The 23,484-nt window shown below is 40.3% G+C and overlaps 1 protein-coding gene and 1 pseudogene across 9 annotated transcripts in view; one reads left to right on the top strand and one right to left on the bottom strand.

The window, feature by feature from the left end:
* Positions 1 to 4,196: 4,196 nt before the first annotated feature.
* LOC309649131 (small ribosomal subunit protein uS2 pseudogene) lies at positions 4,197 to 12,183 on the bottom strand (annotated as a pseudogene). The gene has a single exon. The product of its transcript is annotated as a small ribosomal subunit protein uS2 pseudogene (transcript).
* A 159-nt stretch (positions 12,184 to 12,342) lies between these two features.
* PAPPA2 (pappalysin 2) overlaps positions 12,343 to 23,484 on the top strand; it is a 431,292-nt gene continuing 420,150 nt past the window's right edge. For all 8 annotated transcript variants that reach the window (XM_082437017.1, XM_082437016.1, XM_082437015.1 and 5 more), the window contains exon 1: positions 12,343 to 21,958. The gene's annotated coding sequence lies outside the window, so the exon portion shown is untranslated. The remainder of the gene's footprint in view (positions 21,959 to 23,484) is intronic.

The following is a 23,484-nucleotide window of genomic DNA, read 5'->3' as shown; positions in this document are numbered from 1 at the left end:
CCATACGTATTTGTTTTTCATTGAGTGATGTAAGGAAACTAGCAGTTGGGCTCTCTTGGTACTCAGACATCTAGTCTCTAGAAGTGGAAGGTTGGACTAAATGACTCCGTTAACCTTTCAGAGTCTTAATGGAGCCTGGATGCTTTAAGTCCCCATTCGTTTATAGAATCTGGCTGATATTACTTGAACAATTTGTCCTTAAATCTGGTGATCAATAATACCCATCTGTCAAATGGTTGGATCTCATATTTCCTATGGTTTTAGGAATCCTCAAAAAGATGGTGTGGTCTCTCATATAATTTAGGCTGTGCCCTTCATTTATGTAAACAAATTGTGGTGCATGTGTGGTATGCTGCCCAGGTCCTTCCTTGAGGACTGAAACACTCATTCCTCAAGTTGTTGGGAGTTGGAAACTTATGGCTTGTAGTGGAGTCCCTCACCAGAGACTGTCCTCTGATGAATGTCTCCTCACCCAAGGTGATGCTTCCTTCCTGGAGGCAACCCACATGGTTGATACAGAGGTACAAAGGCCCACCCTTTGCCCCAACTTGAGATCACTCTGTAGAGCCATCCCAGTTCCAAATCTCCCCATGGGATCAGCGGAGGATTTTTTTTAAAGCCTATTTATTTATTTATTTATGTCACGCTATGCTGGCATGTGGGATCTTAGTTCCCCGACCAGGAATTGAAGCCGTACCCCCTGCATTGGGAGCATGGAGTCTTAACCACTGGACCGCCAGGGAAGTCCCAGGATCAGCTGAGGATTTTGTTGTGACTTACCACAAACCGATTTTTCTATCTGTTCAATGTTGCTTCCATCTGTTCCCATAGGTACAGTCCCAAGAGGGCTCCACAGCAAAGGTCCTGCATACGACTTGCTGTCTCAGAAGTCTTCTTCATCCTAGAGAACCCAAACTGCAACGTGAATACTTGCTGTCTTAATTTAGGTATCAAGCAAGTGCTAAGTGTATGGAATATGGCAGTGAGAAAAGAGCCTACCATTCAGTAGTTTATCTATTCCAGTTACTGTGCTTCCCTGATCTAGGCTATGACTTGGTTAAAATATATTGCTGCCTTCACAGGTCAACCTTGCTGCTGATATTCACAGGGTCCTGCTGCTGCACCTCTCTTAACCCCTGTACTTTTGGGCGTGTCTCATCACTGCCTATGGCTGTGCCACTAGTCACCTTGATGCTACTGGTTTGGCTCTGCCATGCTAGCTATGCTAGACCCTGTTGATAACCTGTTCTCAACCTCCACTTCCCTCGATATGTCTGTTCTTTTCGCTGCTGTCTGATTGAAGCTTATCTCCGTCTTTGCCCATATTTGTTCTCTGAATCTTTTGCTCGTGAGGAAACCTGTTCCCCTTCTTGTGTCTTCCTCCTTTATGGGGGTCTTTCCCTAGTGGTAAAAGCTTTTATTTTCATCGTCCAGCCCTCTGTGGAGGTCATTTTCTTGTCAGAAATGCAGATGCCTTTGAGTGATTGATTTCCTTTGTATATTTGTTTTCATGTAGTTCTCTTCTGCCTTGGATATATAGACATCCCAGGGGGCTGGTTAGGGTTAGATGGAGAGTGTTTTAAGGATAGCTTCATATTGTACCCAGAATAACAGTTCCCTTTTCTACACTCAGGCCCTGATACTAAGTCTATCCCTCCCGAGACTCCTCCCCACTTATGGTAACTTTTCCTTCAGTGGCCTGCTTGTTGCTCTTTGGAGCATAGCTTCCCTTGGGACCTCCCCAATCTATCAGAAATGTCTGTATTTGTCTAGACCTCAATTATGAACACAGTTCAAGTTATTTCCCATGGGGGTCCTAGGCCCATACCAGTAAAAGGATGCAGCTAGATTCTTATCTAAGTGTCCACAAACATTCCATGACAGTTACCCTTAATAGCCTGGTGCACATAGATGACCTCGGGACAGGAGGACGCCTAGTTCCACATGCTAGCATATCTGAATCTCAGCCAGAATGCATTGCTATATACAACTTTGGTATCCCATTAAGTGATAATGTGTGATAGGAAGAGAACTGAACCTGGAGTCAGGAGATCTGGAATCTTGTTAGTGCCACAAACTCATTGCTTTTTAGCTCTTTGAGTCTCAGTTTCCACAATCAAAAATGAAGGAGTTAGACTAGATCATGTCTAATAACTCAGTTCTATCACTTTATGATTTTTTTCTGGCCACTTGTGTCATCTTTCCACTCTTTATTACCATGACTTTAATTGGCTCTGGCATGAACTCTCTGAGGGATGACATTTTCAAAACAGTTTGCTGCTGGAACGCAGATGATACTTTTCCAGGGTTGACACATATGCATTTCTTTGTGTGACCTCTGAAACCCAGCACAGAATTTTCCATCACAGTCTGCCTGGGATTGATCACATGCTTCAGGAGAGGCCCATCCAGGATAGCTCCTTTGTAACAGATTTTTGGATAGAAATCATTAGGTTCACCTTGTGCCCAGATAATATTGAAGGCTGGAAGGAAATCAGCTGGTTGGAGATTTTTTTTAAATGTATTTACTCCCCTAATACGAAATCCTTGAATTCAGCATACAACAAAAAGCAAAGAGTAATAATGAGTGCATTATACACGCATATAACAAGAAATTCAACAATTAGAATGTCTGTAAACCAGTTCTACAGGATCAAATGCTGTCAGTACATAATGTGAATGTTTTAACAGAGGGTGTAAAGCTCAAAGACAGAATCACAAGGCTAAAAAGAACTGTATGAAGATATCTACGTTTCCTTTTCTGAAGTGTAAATGAGCCTCAATTAAGCCATCTTCAGTGAAAGATTATCAGTGTTACACCTAATCAAAAACCAACAGAGAATCTACAACCCTCAGGAAGAAGCACTTTCTCTTTTTCTTCATAGTAATTCAATGTCTGGAAAGCCTTCCTGTCACCACTGTCTCCATTCAGGGGAGGTATTAGGCAGGTAACTAGTACAGAGACACAAAGTCAGCCTCCTTCTCCAGTCTCTGTCATCCATGGTCTTACCAATTCTTTCTTTAAAATGCCACCCTAATCTCTTCTCTGTCTTTGTCACACCTAACCTGCTTTGGTTTAGGCCCTTGTCATTTCTAATCTGGATTACTGTAATTGTCTCTTCATTCAGTAAACTCCAGTTCCATGACAAAAGTAGAAACATGGGACTCAATGCAAGATTGATATTCCCAGCCACTATAAAATTTCACATTCTCCTGTAAGCATGGGAGGTAAGATTGACCAGCAATGGTCTGCCAGGCATGTATAAGGGAATTGGAGAGGGATGGAAATATTTATACAATGTTGGGTACATCTGTACCAAAGACTTGAAGAAAGATAACTTGGTACCATGAATGATATAGTTTCTGTATTCCTGGGCACTTGTATGGACTTAAGGGAAGGTGTGAAGTTAACTGGGTTCTGATCAGAGGTTATGACTCATCCTGTTTTTTCCTACACTAGTCAGGTGGTACTACTTCCTTTTCCTATCTATTTTTCAGGATTTTGTTTTGGCCCTGGGATTGAGCTCACACAGTCCTGCCATACTTTTCTACATCAGATGCATTAGCTTAGTTTTTCTACCACTTCAGTCTCATACTCCTTTAGTCCATCCTTTATATTACTGCTAAAGTCATTTTTTTCTAAAATGCAAATATTTTCATGTATTCTCCCACTCAGCATCCTTCATTGGTTCCCCACTGTCTTCAAGGTACCATCCAATCTTCTTCTTGGAATAAACATGGCCTCTTATTATCTAGCTCTTGCTTACCACTCCTGCTTTTCCTTCTTTATGCCTTCTTGCCCTTGTGCCTGCTCTCATCTCAGTCTTGTAGACCTGTTCACCTCCTGGGACTTGGCTGATTCCAGCTCATCCCAAGAGTCTCTGGTACTGGAAAGTCATTTCTAATCTCCCTTCATACTCTTAATTATGCTGATCTCAGTGAGGTTCCATTCTTTACTCCTGTGAGTTCCCACAGAATCCTGAACTTGTTTCTATTATAATAGTCATCACACAGTATTACAATTACTTGTTTCTTGTTTATCCCTGGCCTGGTTGGAAGCTTCTTGATGCCTAGATCTTTGTTTCATTTTTATATCTCCTGTTGTAGCAGGAGATTGGCCCATAGTGGATGATCAGTAAGTGTGGGTTGGATAAATGAGGTTGAAGACCTTCCTAAGAGGGTTATCTACAGGAGGCTTGTTTTGTTTTTTACCAAGTACAAGGTTTAACTAGACAACCTCTAAAGTTCTTTCTAGCTCTTAGATACATGATTTTATGCTATATTGGGGGCCTTGAGATAAAATTCTCAGAAAGTAGCTGCTTCTACATAACACACATTTTTCTTGTTAGGGTATTTAATTTGGTGATTTTGATCTTTGATGTGGTTCAGTTCACAGCATGAATCCTCTTTTCAAAAGATTCTTCTAATTCAGTCATTTAACTGACAAATAATTTTCATTATCTTTGTTCAAACAATTTGATTAGATGTATTACTCAGTGATTTTATTCTGTATCTCTAAGATCCTATCAATGTACTTGCAGTGTCTAAGAGTTTGATAGGGAACAGGAATTAGGTGTGGGTTGAAAAGACATAGGCAGACATAGTCCTAAGAGTAAACCAGAGCTAAGGATCAAGGTTCAAGAGCCAGAATTCAGATGAGCAGTCTGACAGTGTCACAGACATGTTGTCACAACCTGGCAGTGGAATAAACCTGGGCAGAAGAACAGAAATCAAGAGAGCATAGAACCCTCAGTATAGAGCAAGACAGGACCAATAGCCTAAAGTCTTAGCAGGTAGAGATAGAGGAAGAGCTGGGAAAGGGTCAGGGACAAAAAGGAAGACCAAAGCAGGAGCGAAAACAGATTCAAAGAACAAAACCTTGACTCTGAGGTAGAATCTGACCCAGTCAGAAGATTCTTGATGCTCTTTGTATAGCAGAAATTAACATCAGCTTTGCTGTAGGTAATCTGAGGTTAGCAAATAGGAGCAGAAATTGACTATTGGAGTCCTGTGGCATTTCTTATGGTACTTTTACTTGTTTTATAGTCTCTTATAAGCATATCTACTGTCTCTTGTTACACAGTGAACTCCTTGAGAACGAGGACCATGGTTTTCTCTCTATTACACTGAGTGTAGTACTTTGCATATACCTGGTGCTCAGTAGTATATAATGAATTAAGTTACAGCAGTTAGGAATTACATTATTAATGCTCCCTGGAGAATACTGAGTGGCTCTAGTGATTCCCAGAATGTTCATTTAAGCCATCTGTAGATTCAGTTGTTTTTAATGCCAGTCACTGATTTTCTTTTCTGGGTAATTGAATATTTAAGGTCTGTGTGACCCTGGAAAATAAGTAATGCTCTTAGGAGATGTATTGAGATCTCTAATGAGTCAAAAAAAAAGAGTAAGTTTTCTTGGGACAAGATCCCTGTCAGAGTGCCTCCCTATTGAGTGAGAATATCAGATTGTTTGCTCATAAAAGGATCAACAGCTGACACCAGTGGAATAAGTTTAAGATTCAAATTTATCTCAATGTCTCATAATTAAAAAAGAATTGTGTTGAAAACTCTGTAAAATTTAGAAATTCAATATGGTGAATCAGTTTCTGCTTTCTTGATAAAGTATCCTTCTGCTTTTAGGACTGTATACCTCTGCAGCCAGAACGATATTCTAGAAGGAACAGCCATTTGGAAACACTGAGTTTTCAGAATCTTATGTAATACACACTTATGATACAGTATCAAATTTAACCCCGACAAATGAGTACTGGAGCCTCATAAGGGATGGCTCACATCTGATTTTTTTCTGAATCTATTTCTATACCAACTGGAGTCAAAACATCCTTCTACTTGCTTGGCCTTCCTAATTGTTTTCAGCTTTTTTTTCCTCCTTGCTAAATGATGAAAATAATCCAACTTTATAGTTTTCCAAGGTCAATATGGTGGCCCTATATAGAGAGTGAATTGAGATTAAGAATTCAGTTTTAATTCTGGGAGCTTGACACAAAATTGGTTTAATTTAATCTATTTGATTTTAGTTCTTTAATTTCCTGATAAAGGAAATTTAATTTTCACCCGCTGGATTTTGCTGATTACCCTTTGCCCTGTCTTGTGCTAGGCAAAATTCCAAGATGATTTGGAGTCCAAAGTGTTGGATTGGAGTGTCATTTTCACCATTCATTAGCTATGTGAGTGTGGGTAATCACCAGAGGCTTAGTATTCTCACTTGTAAAATAAGAATAAAAACCTCTTGCCCTGGGTGGATTAGATGAAAGACTGTATGTCAAGATGTTTTGACAGCACCATGATCATTACCTAAATTTTTGCTTTATTTATTTATGAATGGAAACTCTCAGAAAGTTAGTTCCTCTACTGTCTTAACTTTTAACCTGGAATCCTTAAGGCAAAACTCAATCAATGTTAACCAAAGACAAATAGAAAATAAAAATCATCATCACCATCACCACCCTCAACATCACAGTACAAGGTGTACAGGGATAAAAAACCATATCAGGCTAAGAGAAAGGCCCTCTACTGCTTGGAAGAACAGATAAGCCAGCAGTGCTTTTTGCTATGCAGAATCAATTCAGTAGAAAACTACCTACTTTGGTATGATTTGAGGGGTAGTAAAAGCATTTCTGTCCTAAAATAGAATCCTGCTAATGACCTACAGTAGAAAGTGAAAAAAAACATGGGAAACTGGGCTAGTTTCACATACTTTGTGAGACTTCCAGTTGTCTTAGGGATCTATGGGGTCTGGGGACAATGTCAGAGGTGAGACTTAGGGTTTCAATCATCAGCAGCATTTTAAAAATGGGATTTCAAATTTATATTCTCTGGGTTTTTTTGTTTGTTTGTTTGTTTTTGGCATCTACATGGAGGAGGTGAAAGATGTAGGGGAACGCTACAAGAAGATAACAGAACTTTAGAAACTATGACCCCAAAACATTCTTCTCTACATGTTCCATTGATTAGTGATTGATTGTAGATGGGTAATATGGTATGATGGACAGTAACCTGGCCTGGGGTCAAGAGATCTGGGTTCCACGCTTGTCTTTACTATTAAAAAATTTTGTTTTGCCTTTTAGTCCTTCATAACTCTGAGGCTCGGTTTCCATTCTTTTGAAGTAAAGGGGTTGAATAAATAGCCTCTTAGTTTCTTCCTTTGGAAAACATTACTGAGCTCTCTTTTTTTTTAAATTAATTTATTTAATTTATTTATTATTGGCTGAGTTGGGTCTTCGTTGCTGTGTGCGGGCTTTCTCTAGTTGCTGCAAGCGGGGGCTACTCTTCCCTGCAGTGTGCGGCCTTCTCATTACAGTGGCTTCTCTTGTTGTGGATCACGGGCTCTAGGCACGTGGGCTTCAGTAGTTGTGGCGTGCAGGCCCAGTAGTTGTGGCACTCAGGCTCTAGAGTGCAGGCTCAGTAGTTGTGGCGCACGGGCTTAGTTGCTCCACGGCATGTGGGATCTACCCAGACCAGGGCTCGAACCCGCGTCCCCTGCATTGGCAGGCAGATTCTCAACCACTGTGCCATCAGGGAAGCCCCCATTATTGAGCTCTTGTTTCTTGTTTAGTACTATGACACAAAATAAATAAGACACAGACCCTACCCTCAAAGAGCTTACAGACTAATAGGGCAGATAGAAGGGTAGACAAATGTGTAGTAAAGGAATACTAATATTAAGCTAAATGTCTGTCTAGGTCTCTTCTAATTCTAATGTTTTATTATTTTAAACTGTCTTATAAAATACCAAGGGTTAATTATTAGCAATTACCAGAACAATTTGACTTTCTTGTAATTTTGTCAGGGCTTCTGTTGTCCAGTGACCTTCCTATTCACTGAAAATCATTTTTGACAATACGTCACTGCCTGTTTTAGATATTTTTATGTAATGCAATGAACTTTCTTACTTAAAAAGGGATTATTTTAATGTACTTGACCCATATTATTCATACCATTATATGTCACCCCAGATTCACCAGGATGCAACAATAAAAATAACAATAACAATTATTGCTAATGCCACTATTAATTATTCATGTTAGTGTCATCCACTAAAGTCATTCCAGAATTTTCCGGGTAGATTTAGACAGTTTCTCTTCCATACTACCATCTCCTTACCTATCTTCCTCTTCCTTCTTTCCTTCCTTCCTTCTATGCTCACAGTGTTACTACAATTCTTTATTATCTTATCTCCTCCACTAAAATATAAACTCCTCCAGGGTGTAGGCCTCTTACCTATGTGAATACCCTGGCACATAGCGCAGTCTGTGGGCACAGTGTAGATATTCAATGCATGTTAGTTGAATGAAAGAATGAATTTGATTATCTTAACTATCGCTCTTTAGACAATGCAATGTTTTAAATCATAATTTCTTATTGGGTATCCAACCACATTCTGCCTTTAGGTACTTAGGCATTATTCCATTTGAGGACTTATGGACATTATACATCTGTTTATGTTTAAAGAAAGGAACTTCAGTTGAATGTCATTTTACAGACTTTCAGACTGGCTTCTTCTTTCTTTTTTAAAAGGGTTTCTTTCTCTTTTTGAAAGAACACACTGTCTCCATAACCTGAACCATCCAGCCCCAATTCTCCTCTCCCCCACCCTCATGCCTACTTTCACTGGCACACATATGATGCAGCACCATTTTGGGGCAGAATTTTATAAAGAGGAGGGACACTGGATCCATTCAGGTGGTGGAGAGGTGAAAGAACAGCTCATGTGTTTCTTTGTTTTCTGTCATTTTTTTCCTCTCCTCATTAAGGCCTTTAAAGACAGCCTGTGTGAAAGAATCTGAAGGCTAAATTTGACACCATGGGATACCCAAGTAGTAGTGGAGTGGGGGGAGGGGTTGGATGTGAAGATGTGAGGAAAGAATTTGGATCCTGAACCAGCTTCAGCTCAGTTGCCAACTGATCAAATGTCCCTTTGGTTCCCTGAACTTATCCATGAAATTTGTATCTTGGAAAAACTGCATTTGAACTTGGCAGGACACAAGTTTTATGTTTATCAGAGTCGAGTTTTAAGTGTTTTGTGTTCTCTTTCCCCAAGTGCTCCATGTGTTCTGAATAATCCTACCTTCTCCCCAATCCACAGTAGCGAAGCAATGCTGCTCAGGGTATGGAAAGATCAAAAAATATTAGCTTCAGAACTTGTCTAAGTTTTTTTCCATTGGCCAGGGGCAATGCCAGATTCCCCATCCATTCTGGACATGGACAAGCCAGTAACATCCACATTAATCTAGATTATGTTGACTTCATCCTGTTCTGACAACATGTAATATTATGTGTCTTGTTTAATCACACAACAGAAGGACACTTCTCACTGAGTCATTCACTCAACATATTCCAACTGCGGAACATTTGATCATGCTTTTAATATTTATGTGGTGCCATGAATGTACATGACAGGGAAATCACACTTGGAGGGAAAAAAAAAGGTTGTGCTCTCAGGAGACTAGTGTGGAGGAATGTACTCTTTCAAGCAAGCAGAAAAGTTTGAGATCAACTCAGAAGAGTGAGCAGGCATATTTAAAATTCACCTTAGTGCAAGGTGTCATTGAGATTCATTTAATCATGCAAAAAATATTTATTAACTATCTACCTTTGTGGGCACTGTGCTAGGTGTTGGGGCATAAACTCTATGCCCTTACAGAGCTTAAGAAAAATATTGAACAAGTGACTATGAGTGTGAAGAGGGTCATAAAATAGATTATATAGAGACAGCATATGCGATATACAGAAGTATAAAACAAGAAGAGCTAACCTTCATCATGGGGTTGATACCTTTTTGGAAGTGATATTTTATTTATTTAAAAAATTCTAAGTGTTTATTACCATGAATTTTCTCAAAGTGAACACATGGGTGTAACTACCCAGATGAAGAAGTAAAGCATCACCAGAACTCAAGAATCCCCCATAATGTCCTTTCCCAGCCACAACCTCCAATACCCAAAGGGAACCAGAATCCTATCACTAAATATTATTTTTCCTAATTTTTGTAGTTTTTATAAATGAATTTCTACAACATGTACTCTTTTGTGGTAGCTTCTTTCACTCAATGACGATCATTCATAGCTGTTGCATGTGGCTGTTGTTCCCTGATTATCACTGTCATATGGTATTACATTGTATAAATACATAAGAATTTATCCATTCTACTTTTTTTTTATTTTAAATTTTAATTTTTTGGCCATGCCATGCAGCATGTGGGATCTTAGTTCCCCAACCAGGGATCGAACCCGTGCCCCTTGCATTGGAAGCGCAGAGTCTTAACCACTGGACTGCTAGGGAAGTCCCTATCCATTCTACTTTTGATGGACATTTGGATCTTTCCCAGTTTTTGGTCATCATTCCTGCTGAGAACATTCTTTTATGTTTGGTGTGCATCTAGGTGCATTTCTTTTCTCTTTTCTTTTCTTTTCTTTTTTATTGAAGTATAGTTGTTTATAATGTTGTGTTAATTACTACTGTACAGAAAAGTAGTTCAGTTATACATATATATACATTCTTTTCTTAAAATACTCTTTTCCATTATGGTTTATCATAGGATATTGAATATAGTTCCCTGTGCTATATAGTAGGACCTTGTTTATCCATTCTATATATAAAAGCTTAATCTGCTAACCCCAACCTCCCACTTCATCCCTATCCCAACCCCCTCCCCCTTGGCAACCACCAGTCTGTTCTCTATGTCCGTGAATTTGTTTCTGTTTTGTAGATAGGTTCACTTGTGTCATATTTTACATTCCACTTATAAATGATATCATATGGTATTTATCTTTCTCTTTCTGACTTACTTCACTTGTATGATAATCTCTAGTTGCATCCATGTTGCTGCGAATGGCATTATTTCGTTCATTTTTATGGTTGAGTAGTATTCCATTGCATATATATACCACATCTTCTTTATCCATTCATCTGTTGACGGACATTTAGGTTGTTTCCATGTCTTGGCTATTGTGAATAGTGCTGCTATGAAATAGCGGTGCATGTATCTTTTTGAATTATAGTTTTGTCTGGATATTTGCCCAGGAGTGGGATTGCTTGATCATATTGGTAATTCTATTTTTAGTTTTCTGAGGAACCTCCATACTGTTTTCCACAGTGGCTGCACCAACTTACATTCCTACCAACAGTGTAGGAGGGTTCCCTTTTCTCTGCATCCTCTCCAGCATTTGTTATTTGTAGACTTATTGTTATATGTAGACTTATTGTTATTGTATTTAAGAAACTGTTTATTTTCCGTCAACCTATTTCCATTTTAAAAGAGTGTGGAAGAACAGCTTAAGATGACTCACTGGTTGTTCCTACCCATTCAGTGGCCTGAGCAGTGGGAGCTGCAGACCAGTCTTCAGTGGCAGGCTGAGCACTCCAGTCTTCAGTGGGGAACGGCTGAATAGGCACAGAGGGCACCTGCACACATTCGGACCAGTCTGCCACCTCAGGTTGAGAAGCAGTGAGCTCAGGATCTGGAACAGACCATTCACTCTGAAATTCCTCCTTGGTCACAGCTTTCTTGGCTGTCACCTGCTCTTCCTTTTCAATCTCTTCAGGATCTCTGTAGAAGCAGAGATCAGGCATGACCTCCCATGGTTGTTCACGGGAGATGGTGTCGCGCATGCGCAGAACATCCTGGGCGAGCATTCACCACATCAGACCCACTGACTGGGCTCCCTTCTTGTTGCATGGGATGGCAATGTCCACATAATACAGAGGAGAGTCTGTGTTACACAAAGCAATAGTAGGCAGGTTAATGTAAGAGGCCTCTGTGAGAGGCTGGTGGTCAGCTCTGGGATCAGTAACCACCAGAAGTCTTGGCTCCCTGAAGGCTGCCTGGATCTGGTCAGTGAAGGTTCCAGGAGTGAAGTGGCCTGCAATAGGAGTGGCTCCAGTGGCAGCAGCAAACTTCAGCACAGTTCACTGGCCAGTATTCCTGGAGGGTATGACACTGACATCAGCTGGGTTTTCAATGGCAATAATGGGACGAGCTACCAACAGAAGCTTCTCCCAGGTTCTCTTCAGATTTATGATGTAGATGCCATCACTTTTCCTTTGGTAGATGTACTATTCCATTTGGAAGTCAAGGTTGCTGCCACCTAAGTGGGTTCCTGCTGCAAGGAATTTGAAGACATCCTCCGCCTTCATTTGCAGGACATCAAGGGCTCCAGACATTGTGGAAGTTTCCCTTTAAGTTACGATGGGAGGGCTAGAGCTTCAAGATGGCGGAAGAGTAAGACGTGGAGAAAAACTTCCTTCACAGAAATACATCAGAAATACATCTATATGTGGAACAACCCCTACAGAACACCTACTGAAAGCTGGCAGAAGACCTCAGACCTCCCAAAAGGCAAGAAACTCCCCACGTACCTGGGTAGGGCACAAGAAAAAAGAAAAACAGAGACAAAAGAGTAGGGATGGGACCTGCACCAGTGGGAGGGAGCTGTGAAGGAGGAAAGGTTTCCACACACTAGGAAGCACCTTTGTGAGTGGAGACTGCGGGTGGCGGAGGGGGGAAGCTTCAGAGCCACGGAGGGGAGTGCAGCAACAGGGGTGCAGAGGGCAAAGCAAGAGAGTCCTGCAGGGAGGATCGGTGCCTGCAAGCTCTCACCAGCCCGAGTGGCTTGTCTGCTCAAATGACGGGACAGGTGGGAGCTGGGAGCTGAGGCTCTGGCTTTGGAGGTTAGATCCCAGGGAGAGGACTGGGGTTGGCTGTGTGAACACAGCCTGAAGGGGGCTAGTGTGCCACAGCTAGCTGGGAGTGTGTCCAGGAAAAGGTCTGGAGCTGCCAAAGAGGCGAGAGACTTTTTCTTGCCTCTTTGTTTTGGGGTGCGCGAGGAGAGGGGATTAAGAGCACTACCTAAATGAGCTCCAGACACAGGCGCAAGCCGTGGCTATCAACGTGAACACCAGAGACGGGCATGAGACGCTAAGGCGGCTGCTGCAGCCCCCAAGAAGCCTGTGTGCAAGCACAGGTCACTATCCACACCTCCCCTCCCGGGACCTGTACAGCCGCCACTGCCAGGGTCCCGTGATCCAGGGACAACTTCCCTGGGAGAACACACGGCACATCTCAGGCTGGTGCAATGTTATGCTGGCCTCTGCTGCCACAGGCTCGCCCCGCATTCCATACCCCTCTCTCCCCCCCAGCCTGAGTGAGCCAGAGCCCCCGAATCAGCTGCTCCTTTAACCCCATCCTGTCTGAGCGGTAACGGATGCCCTCAGGCGACCTACACGCAGAGGCGGGGCCAAATCCAAAGCGGAACCCCGGGAGCTGTGCGAACAAAGAAGAGAAAGGGAAATCTCTCCGTGCAGCCTCAGGAGCAGTGGATTAAATCTCCACAATCAACTTGATGTACCCTGCATCTGTGGAATATCTGAATAGAGAACGAATCATCCCAAATTGAGGCAGTGGACTTTGGGAGCAATGATATGTATATATTTTTCCTTTTTCTGTTTTTCCATGTGGATGACAGGGTCTTGGTGCCCCGGCCAGGCATCAGGCCTGTGCCTCTGAGGTGGGAGAGCCGAGTTCAAAACACTGGTCCACCAGAGACCTCCCAGCTCCACGTAATATCAAATGGCGAAAATCTCCCAAAGACCTCCATCTCAACACCAAGACCCAGCTCCACTCAGTGACCAGCAAGCTCCAGTGATGGACACCATATGCCAAACAACTGGCAAGACAGGAACAAAACCCATTAGCAGAGAGGCTGCCTAAAATCATAATAAGGTCACAGACACCCCAAAACACACCACCAGATGCGGACCTGCCCACCAGAAAGACAAGATCCGGCCTCATCCACCAGAACACAGGCACTAGTCCCCTCCACCAGGAAGCCTACACAACCCACTGAACCAACCTTAGCCACTGGCAGCAGACACCAAAAACAATGGGAACTATGAACCTGCAGCCTGTGAAAAGGAGACCACAAACACAGTAAGTTAAGCAAAATGAGAAGACAGAGAAACACACAGCAGATGAAGGAGCAAGGTAAAAACCCACCAGACCAAACAAATGAAGAGGAAATAGGCAGTCTACCTGAAAAAGAATTCAGAATAATGATAGTAAAGATGATCCAAAATCTGGGAAATAGAATGGAGAAAATACAAGAAACGTTTAACAAGGACCTAGAAGAACTAAAGAGCAAACAAACAATGATGAACAACACAATAAATGAAATTTAAAATTCTCTAGAAGGAATCAATAGCAGAATAACTGAGGAAGAAGAATGGATAAGTGACCTTGAAGATAAAATAGTGGAAATGACTACTGCAGAGCAGAATAAAGAAAAAAGAATGAAAAGAATTGAGGACAGTCTCAGAGACCTCTGGGACAACATTAAACGCACCAACATTCGAATTATAGGGGTCCCAGGAGAAGAAGAGAAAAAGAAAGGGACTGAGACAATATTTGAAGAGATTATAGTTGAAAACGTCCCTAATATAGGAAAGGAAATAGTTAATCAAGTCCGGGAAACACGGAGAGTCACGTACAGGTTAAATCCAAGGAGAAATATGCTAAGACACATATTAACCAAACTATCAATAATTAAATACAGAGAAAAAATATTAGAAACAGCAAGGGAAAAACAACAAATAGCATACAAGGGAATCCTCATAAGGTTAACAGCTGATCTTTCAGCAGAAACACTGCAAGTCAGAAGGGAGTGGCAGGACATTTTAAAGTGATGAAAGGGAAAAAACCTACAACAAAGATTACTCTACCCAGCAAGGATCTCATTCAGGTTTGATGGAGAAATTAAAACCTTTAGAGACAAGCAAAAGCTAGGAGAATTCAGCACCACCAAACCAGCTTTACAACATATGCTAAAGGAACTTCTCTAGGCAGGAAACACAAAAGAAGGAAAAGACCTACAATAACAAACTGAAAACAATTAAGAAAATGGTAATAGAAACATACATATCGATAATTACCTTGAATGTAAATAGATTAAATGTTTCAACCAAAAGACATAGACTGGCTGAATGGATACAAAAACAATACCCGTATATATGCTGTCTACAAGAGACCCACTTCAGACCTAGGGACACATACAGGCTGAAAGTGAGGGGATGGAAAAAGATATTCCATGCAAATGGAAGTCAAAAGAAAGCTGGAGTAGCAATTCTCATATCACACAGAACATACTTTAAAACAAAGACTATTACAAGAGCCAAAGAAGGACACTACATTATGATCAAGGGATCGATCCAAGAAGAAGGTATAACAATTGTAAATACTTATGCACCCGACATAGGAGCACCGCAATACATAAGGCAAATACTAACAGCCGTAAAAGGGGAAACCGACAGTAACACAGTCATAGTAGGGGACTTTAACACCCCACTTTCACCAATGGACAGATCATCCAAAATGAAAATAAACAAGGAAACACAAGCTTTAAATGATACATTAAGCAAGATGGACTTTATTGACATTTATAGGACATTCCATCCAAAAACAACAGAATACACTTTCTTCTCAAGTGCTCATGGAACACTCTCCAGGATAGATCATATCTTAGGTCACATATCTAGCCTTGATAAATTTACAATAATTGAAGTTGTATCCAGTATCTTTTCCGACCACAATGCTATGAGACTAGGTATCAATTACAGGAAAATATCTGTAAAAAATACAAACACATGGAAGCTAAACAATACACTACTTAATAACCAAGAGATCACTGAAGAAATCAAAGAGGAAATCAAAAAATACCTATAAAGAAATGACAGTGAGAACACCATGACCCCAAACCTATGGGATGCAGCAAAAGCAGTTGTAAGAGGGAAGTTTATAGCAATACAATCCTACCTTAAGAAACAAGAAACATCTCAAATAAACAACCTAACCTTACACCTAAAGCAATTAGAGAAAGAAGAACCAAAAAACCTCAAAGTTAGCAGAAGGGAAGAAATCATAAAGATCAGATCAGAAATAAATGAAAGAGAAATGAAGGAAACAATAGCAAAGATCAATAAAACTAAAAGCTGTCTTTTTGGGAAAATAAACAAAATTGATAAACCATTAGCCAGACTCGTCAAGAAAAAGAGAGGACTCAAATCAATAAAATTAGAAATGAAAAAGAAGAAGTTACAACAGACACCGCAGAAATACAAAGCATGCTAAGAGACTACTACAAGCAACTCTATGCCTATAAAATGGACCACCTGGAAGAAATGGAAAAATTCTTAGAAAAGCACAATCTTCTGAGACTGAACCAGGAAGAAATAGAAAATATAAACAGACCAGTAACAAGCACTGAAATTGAAACTGTGATTAAAAATCTTCCAACAAACAAAAGCCCAGGACCAGATGGCTTCACAGGTGAATTCTATCAAACATTTAGAGAAGAGCTAACACCTATCCTTCTCGAAATCTTCCAAAATATGGCAGAGGGAGGAACACTCCCAAACTCATTCTACGAGGCCACCATCACCCTGATACCAAAACCAGATAAAGATGTCACAAAGAAGGAAAACTACAGGTCAGTATCACTGGTGAACATAGATGCAAAAATCCTCAACAAAATACTTGCAAACAGAATCCAACAGCACATTAAAAGGGTCATACACCATGATCAACTGGGGTTTATCCCAGGAATGCAAGGATTCTTCAATATACACAAATCAATCAATGTGATACACCATATTAACAAATTGAAGAATAAAAACCATATGATCATCTCAATAGATGCAGAGAAAGCTTTTGACAAAATTCAACATCGATTTATGATAATAACCCTCCAGAAAGTAGGCATAGAGGGAACTTACCTCAACATAATAAAGGCCATATATGACAAACCCACAGCCAACATCGTCCTCAATGGTGAAAAACTGAAATCATTTCCGCTAAGATTAGGAAAAGACAAGGTTGCCCACTCTCACCACTATTATTTAACATTGTTTTGGAAGTTTTAGCCACAGCAATCAGAGAAGAAAAAGAAATAATAGGAATCCAAATCGGAAAACAAGAAGTGAAGCTGTCACTGTTTGCAGATGACATGATACTGTACATAGAGAATCCTATAAGATGCTACCAGAAAGCTACTAGAGCTCATCAATGAATTTGGTAAAGTAGCAGGATACAAAATTAATGCACAGAAATCTCTTGCATACACTAATGATGAAAAATCTGAAAGTGAAATTAAGGCAACCCTCCCATTTACCATTGCAACAAAAAGAGTAATATACCTAGGAATAAACCTAACTAAGGAGACAAAAGACCTGTATGCAGAAAACTATAAGACACTGATGAAAGAAATTAAAGATGATACAAACAGATGGAGAGGTATACCATGTTCTTGGATTGGAAGAATCAACACTGTGAAAGTGACTATACTACCCAAAGCAATCTACAGATTCAATGCAATCCCTATCAAACTACCAATGGCATTTTTCACAGAACTGGAACAAAAAATTTCAAAATATATACGGCAACACAAAAGACCCTGAATAGCCAAAGCAATCTTGAGAAAGAAAAACGGAGCTGGAGGAATCAGGCTCCCTGACTTCAGACTATACTACAAAGCTACAGTAATCAAGACAGTATGGTATTGGCACAAAAACAGAAATATAGATCATTGGAACAGGATAGAAAGCCCAGAGATAAACCCACACACCTATGGTCACCTTATTTTTGATAAAGGAGACAAGAATATACAATGGAGAAAAGACAGCCTCTTCAATAAGTGGTGCTGGGAAAACTGGACAGCTATATGTAAAAGAATGAAATTAGAACACTCCCTAACACCTACACAAAAATAAACTCAAAATGGATTAAAGACCTAAATGTTAGGCCAGACACTATAAAACTCTTAGAGGAAAACATAGGCAGAACACTCTATGACATAAATCACAGCAAGATCCTTTTTGACCCACCCCCTAGAGAAATGGAAATAAAAACAAAAATAAACAAATGGGACCTAATGAAACTTAAATGCTTTTGCTCAGCAACGGAAACCATAAACAAAACAAAAAGACAACCCTCAGAATGGGAGAAAATATTTGCAAATGAAGCAACTGACAAAGGATTCATCTCCAAAATTTACAAGCAGCTCATGCAGCTCAATATCAAAAAAACAAACAACCCAATCCAAAAATGGGCAGAAGACCTAGATAGACATTTCTACAAAGACGATATACAGATTGCCAACAAACATATGAAAGAATGCTCAACATCATTAATCATTAGAGCAATGCAAATCAAAACTATAGTGAGATATTATCTCACGCCAGTCAGAATGGCCATCATCAAAAAATTTACAAACAATAAATGCTGGAGAGGGTGTGGAGAAAAGGGAACCCTTTTGCATTGTTGGTGGGAATATAAATTGATACAGCCAGTATGGAGAACAGTATGGAGGTTCTTTAAAAAAGTAAAAGTAGAACTACCATAGGACCCAGCAATCCCACTACTGGGCATATACCCTGAGAAAACCATAATTCAAAAAGAGTCATGTACCACAATATTCATTGCAGCTCTATTTACAATGGCCAGGACATGGAAGCAACTGAAGTGTCCAATGACAGATGAATGGATAAAGAAGTTGTGGCACATATATACAATGGAATATTACTCAGCCGTAAAGATAAACGAAATAGTGTTATTTGTAGTGAGGTGGATGGACCTAGAGTGTGTCATACAGAGTGAAGTAAGTCAGAAAGAGAAAAACAAATACCATATGCTAACACATATATATGGAATCTAAAAAAAAAAAAAAAAAGTTCATGAAAAACCTAGGGGCAGAATGGTAATAAAGACTCAGACCTACTAGAGAATGGACTTGAGGCCACAGGGAGGGGAAGGGTAAGCTGGGACAAAGTGAGAGAGTTGCATGGACACATATACACTACCAAATGTAAAATAGCTAGCTAGTGGGAAGCAGCTGCATAGCACAGGGAGATCAGCTCTGTGCTTTGTGACCACCTAGAGGGGTGGGATATGGAGGGTGGGTGGGAGGGAGATGCAAGAGGGAAGAGATATGGAGATATATGTATATGTATAACTGATTCACTTTGTTATAAAGCAGAAACTAACACCCCATTGTAAGGCAGTTATACTCCAATAAAGATGTTTAAAAAAAAAAATTTTACAATGGGAATCCAGAACAACTCCGTATGGACCCCTGTCTGTGTAGCACAGAAAGCTACTTGTAGACTTTTAATGATGGCCATTCTGACAGGTATGAGGTGATACCTCATTGTAGTTTTGATTTGCATTTCTCTAATAATTATCGATGCTGAACATCTTTTCATGTACCTATTGGCCATCTGTATTTCTTGTAGTAGTAGATATTTAAACTGATGCCTGAAGGGTGAATAGGACTTAGCCAAGGTTTGAGGGCATTGTGTGTGCGTGTGTATGTGTGCTTGCACACATGCGTGTGTGTTAATACAGGGGAGTGGTTCTGTCTTATATCTGAGAGCAAGGTCAAGGGAGTAATGAACAGGATGGGCAGGACAAAGGCTGTTGGTGGAAAGGAAATGGAAGCATATGGTTGGAAGATTTCAGTGAGCATTTTCATTGTTTTAAGGTGTCAGGACAAGGTTTTGAGAAGCCTTGAAGAAGTACTCTAGGAACTATGTGATTGAAGTATTTCCCACATTCATGAAAACTAGAAAATAAAGCTCCCTGAGGGAAGAACCAGGTCCTTCCATTCACTCATGAAGTCCCCAAGGTTACTGAATACCCAGCTCATAGTTGAGGTTTTAAAAAAAAAATATTTATTTATTTATTTAGATTGTGTCAGGTCTTAGTTGCGGCATGCATGTGGAATCTAGTTCCCTGACCAGGGATTGAACCCGGGTCCCCTGCCTTGGGAGCGTGGAGTCTTATCCACTGCACCACCAGGGAAGTCCCTCATAGTTGACTTTTAATAAATATTTGTTAAATGTACAAATGAATAAATGAATAAGTAAGAGGATGAATGATTATCTCGAAAATTATCTTGGTTGTGCCTTCAGCCAGATTTGCTTTGCCATTTTCCCAGAGTTACTTGGAGACCCTTGGAAGCTCTGTAAGTAGCCCTGCTCTGCTCAGCTTGGTTCTAGAACTTATCTCATAAAGCAGCTTTGAACTTCCCAGGTCTGTTTCCATTCTGACCTAAGTCTTTGGAACACACTGTGAGTGCAGATGTCTAATCATGGAATAGTAAAATGCTCTGTGGTTTAGGGACTTAACATGATAGCAGAAAAGAGGTTTGCCATCATGATTGGTCCCTTGTAAATTCTCTAAATATTATTTCCAAGGGTGATCTTTTAAAATCCCATAGATCATCTTAGATGATAAAGACTGTCTTTCAAGGAGATCATTATAGTTTAACTTATTATGGTGGTGGGAACCAACATTTTTGTAGTAACTTTCAGTTTGCAGAGTGTACTAGGGTACAGTCTCAGTACTTTATTTCATTTTGGTATTGTTACTATCTCTCTTGGACTCATGGGAAAACTGATGTTCAAAGGTAATTTGCCCAAGATCACAAAATAGCAAGTCATAAAGACAGGACACACACCGTATTTTTCAAGGACTTTTTCTTTTTTTTTTTTTTCACTAGTGTTTCAACAAACTTCTAGTTTGGGGACTTATATCTCAATCTTTAGTTTCCTTGTTTGCAGCTATCAAAGATAACAGTCAGCTATGCTAGAACTATTTCTTATGATTATGGCTTTATGTTTTATATCTGGGGACATAATACTTAAATTTAAAGAAATGAATGATTCCATAATAGCATAATTTTAGGTGTCATGGTAGACTTATTAAAGAAATGTCCTTGTGTAAAAGGGCCTTTTCATGGTCCTCAAATTTTATGAGAGCACAATATAGTGGAAAAAGCACTAAGTAGGAGCTAGAAACCCAGGACAATCCACTGAACTTTCGGTCTGAGTCTCTTCCTTCATAAAATAAACCTACTATTGTTCCATTTCATCGCAGCATGGTTGTGAGGATCAAGTGCTGAAGTTTTTCTGGAAGAACTTTGTACACTGTATATTACAATGCATGCTATCATACCTTATGGTTGTCTAAGTATAAAAATGCATTAAAATGTGTCAACTCACCTTAGTAAATATTTGTTTGAGAATAAAAAGTTCAATTCAGAAGTACTGACAACATGATTTCTAATTTCCCTGTTGGCTAACCGGTCATGTTATTTAAACTGTTCATCTCTCTGCCACATACATGGTTAACAATAAACAATCCCTATAACTTTCATGTACAATGTACTGACAAATGGGAAAACAAGCTGGAAAAGGCTTTGAGGAAGGCTGTGCTATGGGATTATGACTGGTCTTTCCAGGTACCTTTTGGTGAGCACAACATATGTTTCTGCAACATTTAAGGAAACCTTTCCATCTTCTCTCCATGATGAGGGGCAATGAATCTAGTCCCTTTTCTTCTAGGGATCAGAAAGGCAGATAGGATATTCTGGAAGATGAAATTCATGAGGAGGGACAGAAAATACATGGATATAAGGAGGTGGCATTTAGGGAACAGACAATTTGGTCTTCCTACAGGCCAGGATGGTAGAATAAAAACAATAAAGCAGAAGGGAGAATTACATAGGAGAGGAAGTTGGGGCAAGAAAGGAAACGCAGCCAGAACCTGAGTGGCGCAGTGCCTTAACAGGTAAGGCAAGTAGTTTAAATTGTTTCCGGAAAACACCGAGGAGCCAGGGAAGGGGCTTATTCAATTAGCATAGTATAATAAGAGTATAATAAGCATAATAGAATGTCCCCATGGTAAAGGGTGGGGAGCAGCAAGTGTTAAGTGCAACATAGTCTTATAAAGCTTCAATTTGGTGTCATCATTTCATAAAGAACTTGTTATTTCTCTTCTTCCCTCTTTCTTTGAATAAACCTCCTTGAAGAACAAAACTCACAAATACACCAACAGGATGGAATTTAGAAAAACTGGAAATATGGCACCAGATTTTAAGTACCATAGTAGGTAAGTTTTTGTTTTTGTTTTTTAAATCAGATTAATGTCAAAGGAAATGATATCTTTATAACTGCAACTTGGATTAGTCAAAGAGTGTTTTCTCAATGCCATTCTCCCAAAGTACATAGGAAAACCAACCAAAGCTAAAGTGGAGGATGGGAGGGGCTTGATGTAAAGGTCCGGTTCCTGTGGCACCAGAACTCCACGTGTTGAGGAACTCTTTTCTTTTTTAATTAACTAAAAATATTTTATTATAAAAGCATTTCATGCATACAGGAAAAATAAAGAGAATAATGTGTATCCACCATCTCAACCACATGTTGAGGAACTCTTGTCTAGATTCCTGCAGAAGCCTTCCCTGTTAAGTCCTGTGTGTGAATGCTGGCCTCCACCTTAGCGCCCTGCTTCTCCTTCCTGGGAAGGAGGTCCAGGCAGGCTGCACCTTTCTGAGTGCATGAGCAAGCCACTCCCCACCACCCCACCCTTCCCTCCTGCAGTGGTAAGCCCTTTAGAAGAATGCTGAGGTTTGAGGCCTCCACCCCAAGGTACCCAACAGTAACTTCAAGGAGCTAATGAGTAAAGTACAGTAACAAGAGCAAATCCCAATGAGCTTATTAAAAAACTGAACCGCAACTTTGGCAAGGGCAGAAACTGTTGTCTGGGACTTGTTCATCGATTTTGCCTTCATATATTCCCCACCCACCCTTTCAGGACAGAGAGATTAGCAACAAAAGATAGATCTTCAAAGCTCCACACATCTGTGATTTACGCTCCACCTTGGAGACCTTAGGAAGACTTCTCATTGGGACTGTACAGGGTTCCAACCAATGTCTGTTCCAGCTGACCTCCTGGGACTTTTGCTGTGGTGTGTGTGGAAAGCGGAAGCGGTCTGATCCAACTCCCATTTCTTTTGCAAAAGCTCCTCTGTAATCGCTTTGGACTTTATGAAACTCTCCCCACACCAAAAGCAAAGAAACAGTTTCAAGTGCAGTAACTCTTCTCTCATGGGAATATGTATCACAAACAGCATGGGATTACCCCCAAATTGCCTTTTTCCCTCCCTGGGGGAAGATCGTGTTTTCAGAACTCTTACAGAGGTTAAGGTAACTTTTGAGAATGCCAGGGAATTCCTGCTCTTCAGGGACTTGCATCCTCCGGAGGGGTAGTTGCGCAGTTCCTAATAGGTGAGATCTAGTCAAGTCCTGTGTTAATGAGGCCAGTGTTGGAGGGTGAAAATCACAGGTGAAAAATACATAGGAGAAAATCACGGGTGAAATACCCTCTAGGAGAAATGTTTGGTGGTATCTCCTGAAGCTGAATTCATGCCCAGAAGCTGCACTTTCAGGTGTGTACCCAACAGAAAAGCACCAAAAGACTTGTTTGAGAATGTTCATAGCAGCATTATTCATAATACCTACGTCCTGGAAACTATACAAGTGCCCACTGACAGTTGAAAGGATAAATAAATTATGGCCTTTTTACACAATGGAATAATATACAGCAATTAGAATAAATGATCTACAACTAAATGCAAT

Source organism: Balaenoptera physalus (assembly GCF_965194825.1).
Source record: "Balaenoptera physalus genome assembly, chromosome: 1".
NCBI lineage: Eukaryota > Metazoa > Chordata > Mammalia > Artiodactyla > Balaenopteridae > Balaenoptera > Balaenoptera physalus.
The sequence above is the reverse complement of the archived record's forward strand: the minus strand, read 5'-3'. Positions and strand labels throughout refer to the sequence as shown.